This window comes from Lampris incognitus, chromosome 15 (assembly GCF_029633865.1).
Source record: "Lampris incognitus isolate fLamInc1 chromosome 15, fLamInc1.hap2, whole genome shotgun sequence".
NCBI lineage: Eukaryota > Metazoa > Chordata > Actinopteri > Lampriformes > Lampridae > Lampris > Lampris incognitus.
Genome location: NC_079225.1, coordinates 8191558 through 8201963, shown reverse-complemented (window position 1 = coordinate 8201963; position 10406 = coordinate 8191558).

Sequence of the window (10406 nt, the reverse complement as noted above, 5' to 3'; positions counted from 1 at the left end):
ATCCCACACCATCAAGGAGTTGTGCTCTCTGATTGGAACCGAAAAGATCAGAACCACGCCATACCATCCACGTGGAAACCCTGTCGAGAGATTTAACAGGACCCTTCTCAGCATGCTTGGGACACTAGAAGACAAGGATAAATATCATTGGAGGGACTTTGTCAAACAGCTAGTCCATGCATACAATTGCACGAAAAATGACACCACAGGCTACTCTCCATATGAATTGTTGTTTGGTAGACAGCCAAGACTACCCATTGATCTGGTTCTAGGCCTTACACCAGACCAAATTGGATTCAAGTCGCATTCGGAATATGTTAAACATCTTCGACAGCTCCTCCAAGACAGCTATGTACTTGCTTCTGAAAGCTCTAAGAAGATGGAAGAGAAGAATAAAGCCAGGTTTGATAAAAAGATCAGAGCCGCAGAACGTGTTCCCGGAGATAGAGTCCTGGTGAAGAATGTCAATAGCCACCGGCCTCAACCCCTCTGGGTACTCCTGGTACAGGACGGCTCCCAATCCCGTTAGACTGGCGTCCACATGAAGGACATAGGGCTTGTTGGGATCAGCAAACGCCAAGACGGGCGCGTGGGTGAGACAAGTGATGATCTGGTGGAATGCTGCAGTGCAGGCCAGGTCCCATCGCTCTCCGAAGGGTTCAGACTCCTTCAGGAAGACTTTCTTGGAGTCCTTCGCAGCTCTCTTTCCGTGCTGTTTTGGGGCGTATCCTTTTGTCAGCTCGGTCAGGGGCCTGACGATGGAGGAGTAGTTGGCGATGAACCGTCTGTAGTATCCGCAGAAGCCGAGGAAGGATCGCAGAGTCTTCAGGTCAGTAGGCTGGGGCCAGGTGGTGACTGTTTCGATCTTGGCTGGATCAGTGGCGACACCGTTAGCAGATACGATGTGCCCGACGTACTTGACTTTGCTCTGGCCAAACTGACACTTGTCCAGAGAGATCTTCAGCCCCGCCTCTTGCAGCCTGTCGAGGACTTTGACGAGCCTCTCCTCATGTTCCTCCAAGGTCCTTCCGAAGACTATCAAATCATCGAGGTAGACGAGCACTTCCAGGAGATTCATGTCACCCACGGCTTTCTCCATGAGCCGCTGGAACGTGGCTGGAGCTCCGGTGATCCCCTGGGGCATTCTCTCGAATTGGTAGAACCCCAGTGGGCAGATGAACGCCGTCTTCTCCTTGTCTTCCTCCTTCATGGCGATTTGATAGTATCCGCTTCTTAGATCCAGTACGCTGAACCACTGGCTTCCGGACAGGCAGTCCAGTGCGTCGTCAATACGAGGGGTTGTGTACTGATCGGGGATGGTTCGACTGTTCAAGGTGCGGTAGTCGATGTACATCCTCACTTTCCCATTCTTCTTCCGCGCGATCACTATGGGTGATGCGTAGGGGCTTCGGGACTCCTTGATAATGCCTGCTGCTATCAGCTCTTGCATATGTCGTCTCACGTCATCAATGTCAGCTGGGGCGAGGCGTCTGGACCGCTCACGGAAGGGTCGCTCATCCGACATCCTGATACTGTGCTCCACGCCTTTGGCCAAGCCAACATCCCATTCGTGTAGGGAGAAGACATCCGCACGTTGTGTGAGCTTCGTGCGGAGTCGCTCCTTCCACTCCTGAGGTAGTGGCGAGTCACCGAAGTCAATCTCGCTGGCATCCCACTCCACTGAATTTGGTTCTTTTTTGTGGGTGGAGGTAACGACATCTGTGGCATACACGTGACCCAGTACTGCTCCAGCAGGTATGATGGCTTCTTTGAGTGACTCATTCCGCAGCAGGACTGTGAACTGTTTGGGGTCAACATCATAGCTGGGCACTACTATTGATGTCAGTAGCACGCCGGCAGGGAGGGGTTTGGTAGGAGAGTCATCCATCATCAGGATCTCTTTCTCCACTAGCTGGGTGAACTCTACTTTGCAGCTGGCCGCACGGCTGGCCCCAGGCGGTAGAATGAGCGAGCCTGGACCTAGCCACTTCACATATCCCACTCCCTCATCTCCATCTTCCGTATCGTGTAGCGGGAGGTTTGGTCCGGTCTTTGTCCCAGCATCCATCTTCTTGACTCCAATGGTTTGGGCGAGGTGCACACCCACCATTTCTCCATACAGACGTGCGAGACGCTTAGGTAGATTGGCCTTGGCGTTGGTCCCCACAATGATTGGTGTTTGCTCTGGGCCTCTCGGTGTCGGGCAGATCAGGGCAAGCACGGAGATCGTCTCAGGGGCACCACTGACTTTCTAGGGGAATTCCATCTCCACCACAACGTATCCTCTGTAGGGGTAGCTGGACTCACTCAAACCCCAGATGTCTAGGCCGTCTACTGGGTAGATGGGTACATCAGGTATGTACTTCTTGTACCAGCCTTCAAAGATTATGGTGACCTGAGAGCCACTGTCTAGTAGGGCAGTAGACAGATGTCCGTTCACCTTCACTGGCTCGAAGGATGGGGCTCCGATTAAGCCTGTTGGCAGGTTTGGGCCTCGCTGTACATCAACAGCACTTTTCTTGGACGTGACAGTCACATTACCAGTAGAACTATCACTGGGAGGCTTCTGGCTCGTGACTTGGCCTCTCTTCCATGACTGGATCAGCTTCTGAATCACCTTGCTCTGGTTCTCAGCGTTTCGACATTTAACAGCGAAGTGGCCGCTTTCACCACACCGGTAACAGAAGTGTTCATCGGAGCCACTACGAGGCCCTTGGGGCCTGTGACGTACAGGGCGTGTCGTCTCCACTGTCATAACTGCTGCTTGGTTCTCTAGGGGACTGACTTGTCGGTGTGAGAGTTTATGCTGCAGCTGCTTGACTTGCTTCTTTAGGGCTGACACTTCAGGGTCCTGCCAGTGTTCCTGTTTGGCTCTGGCGACGTTAACCTCTTCAGCGACAGAGGGGCCCTTTGTTGACATGGTAGCTAACATTGACCTTAGCTCCTTGATCTCGGCTTTCAGGTTCTGGATCTCATCCTGCTTGCTATCATCATGTTTGGCGTGGATAGTCTGCACTGAGGGGTTCAGTTTACTCCGAGAGGCTTCATACTCTTCCTCCTTGCGGATTTCGCTGAGCAGATCCACGAAGTTGGGAGGCTTGTCCGTCCTTTCTCTCAGTCTGAGCCGGATGAGCATCACATCAGCCTCGATCCCGCCTCGAAGTAGCTGCTCTACACGGGCACGGTCAGCCCGGTCGGCAGGAAGTCCACCCTTCTGCACTACTTTGGTGAGGGAACTCTCCAGGCGTCTCAGGAACTCGGACAGCTTCTCTCTGGGTTTCTGCTGTAGTAAGCGAAAGGAGAAATACAGATCTTCCCCTGACTCTGCTGTTCCAAACGTGCGCTCCAGCGCTTCCAGGCACATTGCAGGACTCATGTTGGGGTCGGACACTCGCACAGCTTTGACTGTCTCCAATGCTGGCCCTTTGAGGCTTTCCATGATCCGTCGCCTTTTCTCCTTGCCACTGCAGTCACTCTCTTCAACCATGAGTTGGGCTTGCTCTAGCCAGTGATCAAATGGCTCTTCACCAGCTGGCGTGGGTAGGTTTCCTGAGAAGATCCGTAGTCGCCGGAAGCCACCACTGTCTGAGGAAGGCTTGGAGGTTTTATCGAGTAGGACGCTGACCACTCGTAGGAGTGCTTCAGTGGCTGATAGGTGTTCGGCTGCGGGTGGAGTAGTGGCGAGGAAAGCCTGCAGGTCCTCTTCTGTCTTCCCCTCAGCTCGCAGTAAGGCTCTCAATTTACTATTGAAGTCTTCAACTGTAGCTTCCGGCTCCCCTACCATGACGATGGGCCACGCCTCTTGTCCTTCGATAGGTAGCACTTCAGGGGGGACGGTCTCTGACCTGACGCTCTCTCGACACTCACACAGCACCATCAGCTTCCTTAGCTTCGTACTGAACCTCCTTCCTCTAACTCGTACTCTTCCCAAACACTTGATGGTTTCCATGGCTTCTTCAACTTTGGCAGTTTCGGTATCTTCAGGTGCTAGAACCATTACTGCACGGTCCTCTTGCAGGCCCTCACCTCTGCACCAGCTCTTTAGATCACTAACTAACTCCATGTTTGCTTGTTGTCTTGTATTTCTATGTAAACTTACTAATAAAGACTCAATTCTAATTTCTTGGCTCAGGTAACTGACTAATGACTAATTTAATGACTTGGACTTAAATGTACTGGTCTTTCATACAGCTAAACACATAAAAAGATCCCAGCGGTGCCTCCATTTATGTAGCGCTATCTATCCTTTTTAACTGTCAAGGACAACGCTCCTGAGTTCTCTATACAACTCGGTATCCAATAAACTATTGAAGTATGTTAACTTCGCTTTTTATGTGTTTAAAGTATGTTCTAAAGGCTCTAAATGTCTTACAGTGTCATCTGGTAACTCCAACTAAAAAGGTTGACTACCCCTTTAAGGCGCTCAAATATGGCATATGACCCCTTTAAGGCAATCTAACATGGTCTAGACACCTCAATGTGTCACCAAGTAACTTATATTAAAATGGTGGACTAGCCCTTTAAGGTTGTCTCAACATGTCACTTACCATAGCCTAGACACCACAGGAATAAACACATGAATAATCCACACTCACACAGGTACATAGAATTATATATACAAATGTATTATGAGTAATAATTATTAGAATGAATGAAAGTGATAAGCCTCAATGGCTAACAAGCATCTGCATTCAGATATACACAAATTAATCAGACTAACACATTAGCATAAAGCTCAATAACCCTATAACTAAGCCGGAAATAAAATAAAAGAAAGTCAACCCCCAGTTGCAGGAATGTTTCTTTATCGGGTACGTTGGGACCCTAAACAGACCTCTTCACTCCCCTTGGAAGCCCGCACATCCGGCTTGTACTCACAAAGAATGCTCCTCTTCGTCTCGCGCTTCTCACCGCAGCACAGCAGCGAACGTCAGGCAGGCAGCCATCCTAGCTAACTGGCTAGTTAGCCGTTAGCACCATCTCACGGTCGAACCGTGCGCTCGCCTCGGCAGCACATCACGGCAACAGACGACTCCTTCTGCGTTCCTCGATGGTCGCATGAACACACCACTACACTGTACTGATAACGTTACTTCGCTAAACTAGAAGACGGCCCGACTCACTGTGGGGCGAGACCCTCACCGCATCCAGTCCATTCGCGCGTCTTGCTATGCTAGCAACGGACACCGACTGGCTAGCTCGCTCCGTAACGTCGCTGGGTCCACATATGGGACTGACGAGTAGTCAGTTTGTCTCCCCAGTCCACACAAACAGTTCCCGGGATGGGTCTCGGTCAGACACCCGCACACATCCCTGTTCACTAAACTTCAATTACATTTCTCTCACCGCAACATAGCATATAACAACTCGACATCAAACTGCTCCGTTTGGCTCACACAAGGGACGAGAGACCGCCTTCTTCCCGTCCCGTCTGCTCGTGCTGACGTTTTCCGCTGCCCTCTCAACCAATCACATTCAAGGTAAGGTATTCTCTCCACAGCCAACCAATCACAACAATGGTAAGTTTCAACACTAAAGTAAATGCATTTCACATTGGTAAACAACTGTTTTGCAGAACAATATCAACAATATAATATATTCATATTCAACAGGTTAACAAAATAACAAACATAGGCCAAACTCTTATCTAATAGTGCAATGTAATATATCTAAGGCCTATAATTTAACCACAGGGTTACATTAATATAATAATATGCTTGTTGTTAAAAAAAAACTGTAAGCTCCAGTTGCCACTAGCCACCGAGCCAACTCGGGCTACACGGCATCCATGGAAACCATAGCAGCCAGCTAGACGTGAATTCACGTTGATAGTGCCGTCTGACCGTCATGCAGCCTGGCTGCGATGACGTTGTTTTTAACTGTTCTTACAGCAACAGGCTGTTGTCATTCAGCCGCATATTAGTTATATGTAGGAAATGATTTGATTCTGAGAATTTACTCTAGATTTGGGTATTTTTATTTTGTTTGTAATTGTTTGATATAGATTGAGATTAATAAGGAATCTGTACAATTTTGTGCAAACTGTTTTTTTTAGTACCCTGAACAACCCCCCTTGCTACACCTTTTGGAACCCTTGGATACCCCCTTTTGGATTGCCCCAATCATCGCCATGGATTTGGATTCATCATCATCGCCCTCTACATTAACTTGCCCCTGTGAAGTTATGAAATACATATACATTACATGTAAACTAAATCAGTAGAAGTTATGAAATACATATACTTTATATACAAACTAAATCAGTAGAAGTTATGAAATACATATACTTTATATACAAACTAAACCAGGAGAAGTTATGAAATATATATACTTTATATGTAAACTAAATCAGTAGAAGTTATGAAATACATATACTTTATATACAAACTAAGTCAGTAGAAGTTATGAAATATATATATATATCTTGTATACAAACTAAATCAGTAGAAGTTATGAAATATATATTTAAACTAAATCAGTAGAAGCTTTGAAATATATATATATATATATATATATATATATATATATATTTTATATATAAACTAAATCGGTAGAAGTTATGAAATATCAAATGTACACTAAATCAGTAGAAGTTATGAAATACATATACTTTATATATATTTTATATACAAACTAAATCAGAAGTTATGAAATACATATACTTTTTATGTAAACTAAATCAGTAGAAGCTCTGAAATATATATATTTTATATACCAACTAAATCAGTAGAAGTTAAGAAATACATATACTTTATATGTAAACTAAATCAGTAGAAGTTATGAAATACATATATTTTATATACAAACTAAATCAGTAGAGGTTATGAAATACATATACTTTATATTTAAACTAAATCAGTAGAAGCTCTGAAATACATATATATTCTATACCAACTAAATCAGTAGAAGTTAAGAAATACATATACTTTATATGTAAACTGAATCAGTAGAAGTTATGAAATACATATATTTTATTTACAAACTAAGTCAGTAGAAGTTATGAAATATATATATATTTTATATCCAAACTAAATCAGTAGAAGTTATGAAATATATATATACTATATATCTTGTATACAAACTAAATCAGTAGAAGTTATGAAATATATATATATATATACTTTATATACAAACTAAATCAGTAGAAGTTATGAAATATATATTTTATATACAAACTAAATCAGTAGAGGTTATGAAATACATATACTTTATATGTAAACTAAATCAGTAGAAGTTATGAAATATATATACTTTATATGTAAACTAAATCAGTAGAAGTTATGAAATACAAATATTTTATATACAAACTAAATCAGTAAGGTTATGAAATACATATACTTTATATGTAAACTAAATCAGTAGAGGTTATGAAATATATATGTAAACTAAATCAGTAGAAGTTATGAAATATATATACACTACCGTTCAAAAGTTTGGGATCACCCAAACAATTTCGTGTTTTCCATGAAAAGTCACACTTATTCACCACCATATGTTGTGAAATGAATAGAAAATAGAGTCAAGACATTGACAAGGTTAGAAATAATGATTTGTATTTGAAATAAGATTTTTTTTACATCAAACTTTGCTTTCGTCAAAGAATCCTCCATTTGCAGCAATTACAGCATTGCAGACCTTTGGCATTCTAGCTGTTAATTTGTTGAGGTAATCTGGAGAAATTGCACCCCACGCTTCCAGAAGCAGCTCCCACAAGTTGGATTGGTTGGATGGGCACTTCTTTGAGCAGATTGAGTTTCTGGAGCATCACATTTGTGGGGTCAATTAAACGCTCAAAATGGCCAGAAAAAGAGAACTAACAGGTACTCTTTAATGAAGATGCCAGTTGGGGACCTGTGAGGCGTCTGTTTCTCAAACTAGAGACTCTAATGTACTTATCTTCTTGCTCAGTTGTGCAACGCGGCCTCCCACTTCTTTTTCTACTCTGGTTAGAGCCTGTTTGTGCTGTCCTCTGAAGGGAGTAGTACACACCGGTGTAGGAAATCTTCAATTTCTTAGCAATTTCTCGCATGGAATAGCCTTCATTTCTAAGAACAAGAATAGACTGTCGAGTTTCAGATGAAAGTTCTCTTTTTCTGGCCATTTTGAGCGTTTAATTGACCCCACAAATGTGATGCTCCAGAAACTCAATCTGCTCAAAGAAGTGCCCATCCAACCAATCCAACTTGTGGGAGCTGCTTCTGGAAGCGTGGGGTGCAATTTCTCCAGATTACCTCAACAAATTAACAGCTAAAATGCCAAAGGTCTGCAATGCTGTAATTGCTGCAAATGGAGGATTCTTTGACGAAAGCAAAGTTTGATGTAAAAAAAATCTTATTTCAAATACAAATCATTATTTCTAACCTTGTCAATGTCTTGACTCTATTTTCTATTCATTTCACAACATATGGTGGTGAATAAGTGAGACTTTTCATGGAAAACACAAAATTGTTTGGGTGATCCCAAACTTTTGAACGGTAGTGTATATATTTTATATCCAAACTAAATCAGTAGAAGTTATGAAATATATAAACTTTATATACAAACTAAATCAGTAGAAGTTATGAAATACATATACTTTATATGTAAACTAAATCAGTAGAAGCTCCGAAATACATATATATTCTATACCAACTAAATCAGTAGAAGTTAAGAAATACATATACTTTATATGTAAACTAAATCAGTAGAAGTTATGAAATACATATATTTTATATAAAAACTAAGTCAGTAGAAGTTATGAAATATATATATATATATATCTTGTATACAAACTAAATCAGTAGAAGTTATGAAATATATATATATATATACTTTATATACAAACTAAATCAGTAGAAGTTATGAAATATATATTTTATATACAAACTAAATCAGTAGAGGTTATGAAATACATATACTTTATATGTAAACTAAATCAGTAGAAGTTATGAAATATATATACTTTATATGTAAACTAAATCAGTAGAAGTTATGAAATACACATATTTTATATACAAACTAAATCAGTAAGGTTATGAAATACATATACTTTATATGTAAACTAAATCAGTAGAGGTTATGAAATATATATGTAAACTAAATCAGTAGAAGTTATGAAATATATATATATATTTTATATCCAAACTAAATCAGTAGAAGTTATGAAATATATAAACTTTATATACAAACTAAATCAGTAGAAGTTATGAAATACATTTACTTTATATGTAAACTAAATCAGTAGAAGCTCCGAAATACATATATATTCTATACCAACTAAATCAGTAGAAGTTAAGAAATACATATACTTTATATGTAAACTAAATCAGTAGAAGTTATGAAATACATATATTTTATATAAAAACTAAGTCAGTAGAAGTTATGAAATATATATATATTTTATATACAAACTAAATCAGTAGAGGTTATGAAATACATATACTTTATATGTAAACTAAATCAGTAGAAGCTCTGAAATACATATATATATATACTTTATATACAAACTAAATCAGTAGAAGTTATGACATATATATTTTATATACAAACTAAATCAGTAGAGGTTATGAAATACATATACTTTATATGTAAACTAAATCAGTAGAAGTTATGAAATATATATACTTTATATGTAAACTAAATCAGTAGAAGTTATGAAATACAAATATTTTATATACAAACTAAATCAGTAAGGTTATGAAATACATATACTTTATATGTAAACTAAATCAGTAGAAGTTATGAAATACATATATTTTATATAAAAACTAAGTCAGTAGAAGTTATGAAATATATATATATTTTATATACAAACTAAATCAGTAGAGGTTATGAAATACATATACTTTATATGTAAACTAAATCAGTAGAAGCTCTGAAATACATATACTTTATATATAAACTAAATCAGTAGAGGTTATGAAATACATATACTTTATATGTAAACTAAATCAGTAGAAACTCTGAAATACATATACTTTATATATAAACTAAATCAGTAGAAGCTCTGAAATACATATATTTTATATACCAACTAAATCAGTAGAAGTTAAGAAATACATATATTTTATATACAAACTAAATCAGTAGAAGCTCTGAAATACATATATTTTATATACCAACTAAATCAGTAGAAGTTATGAAATACATATATTTTATATGCAAACTAAATCAGTAGAGGTTATGCAATACATATACTTTATATGTAAATTAAATCAGGAGAAGTTATGAAATATATATACTTTATATGTAAACTAAATCAGTAGAAGTTATGAAATACATATACTTTATATACAAACTAAATCAGTAGAAGTTATGAAATACATATATTTTATATCCAAACTAAATCAGTAGAAGTTATGAAATATATAAACTTTATATATAAACTAAATCAGTAGAAGTTATGAAATATATATATACTTTATACA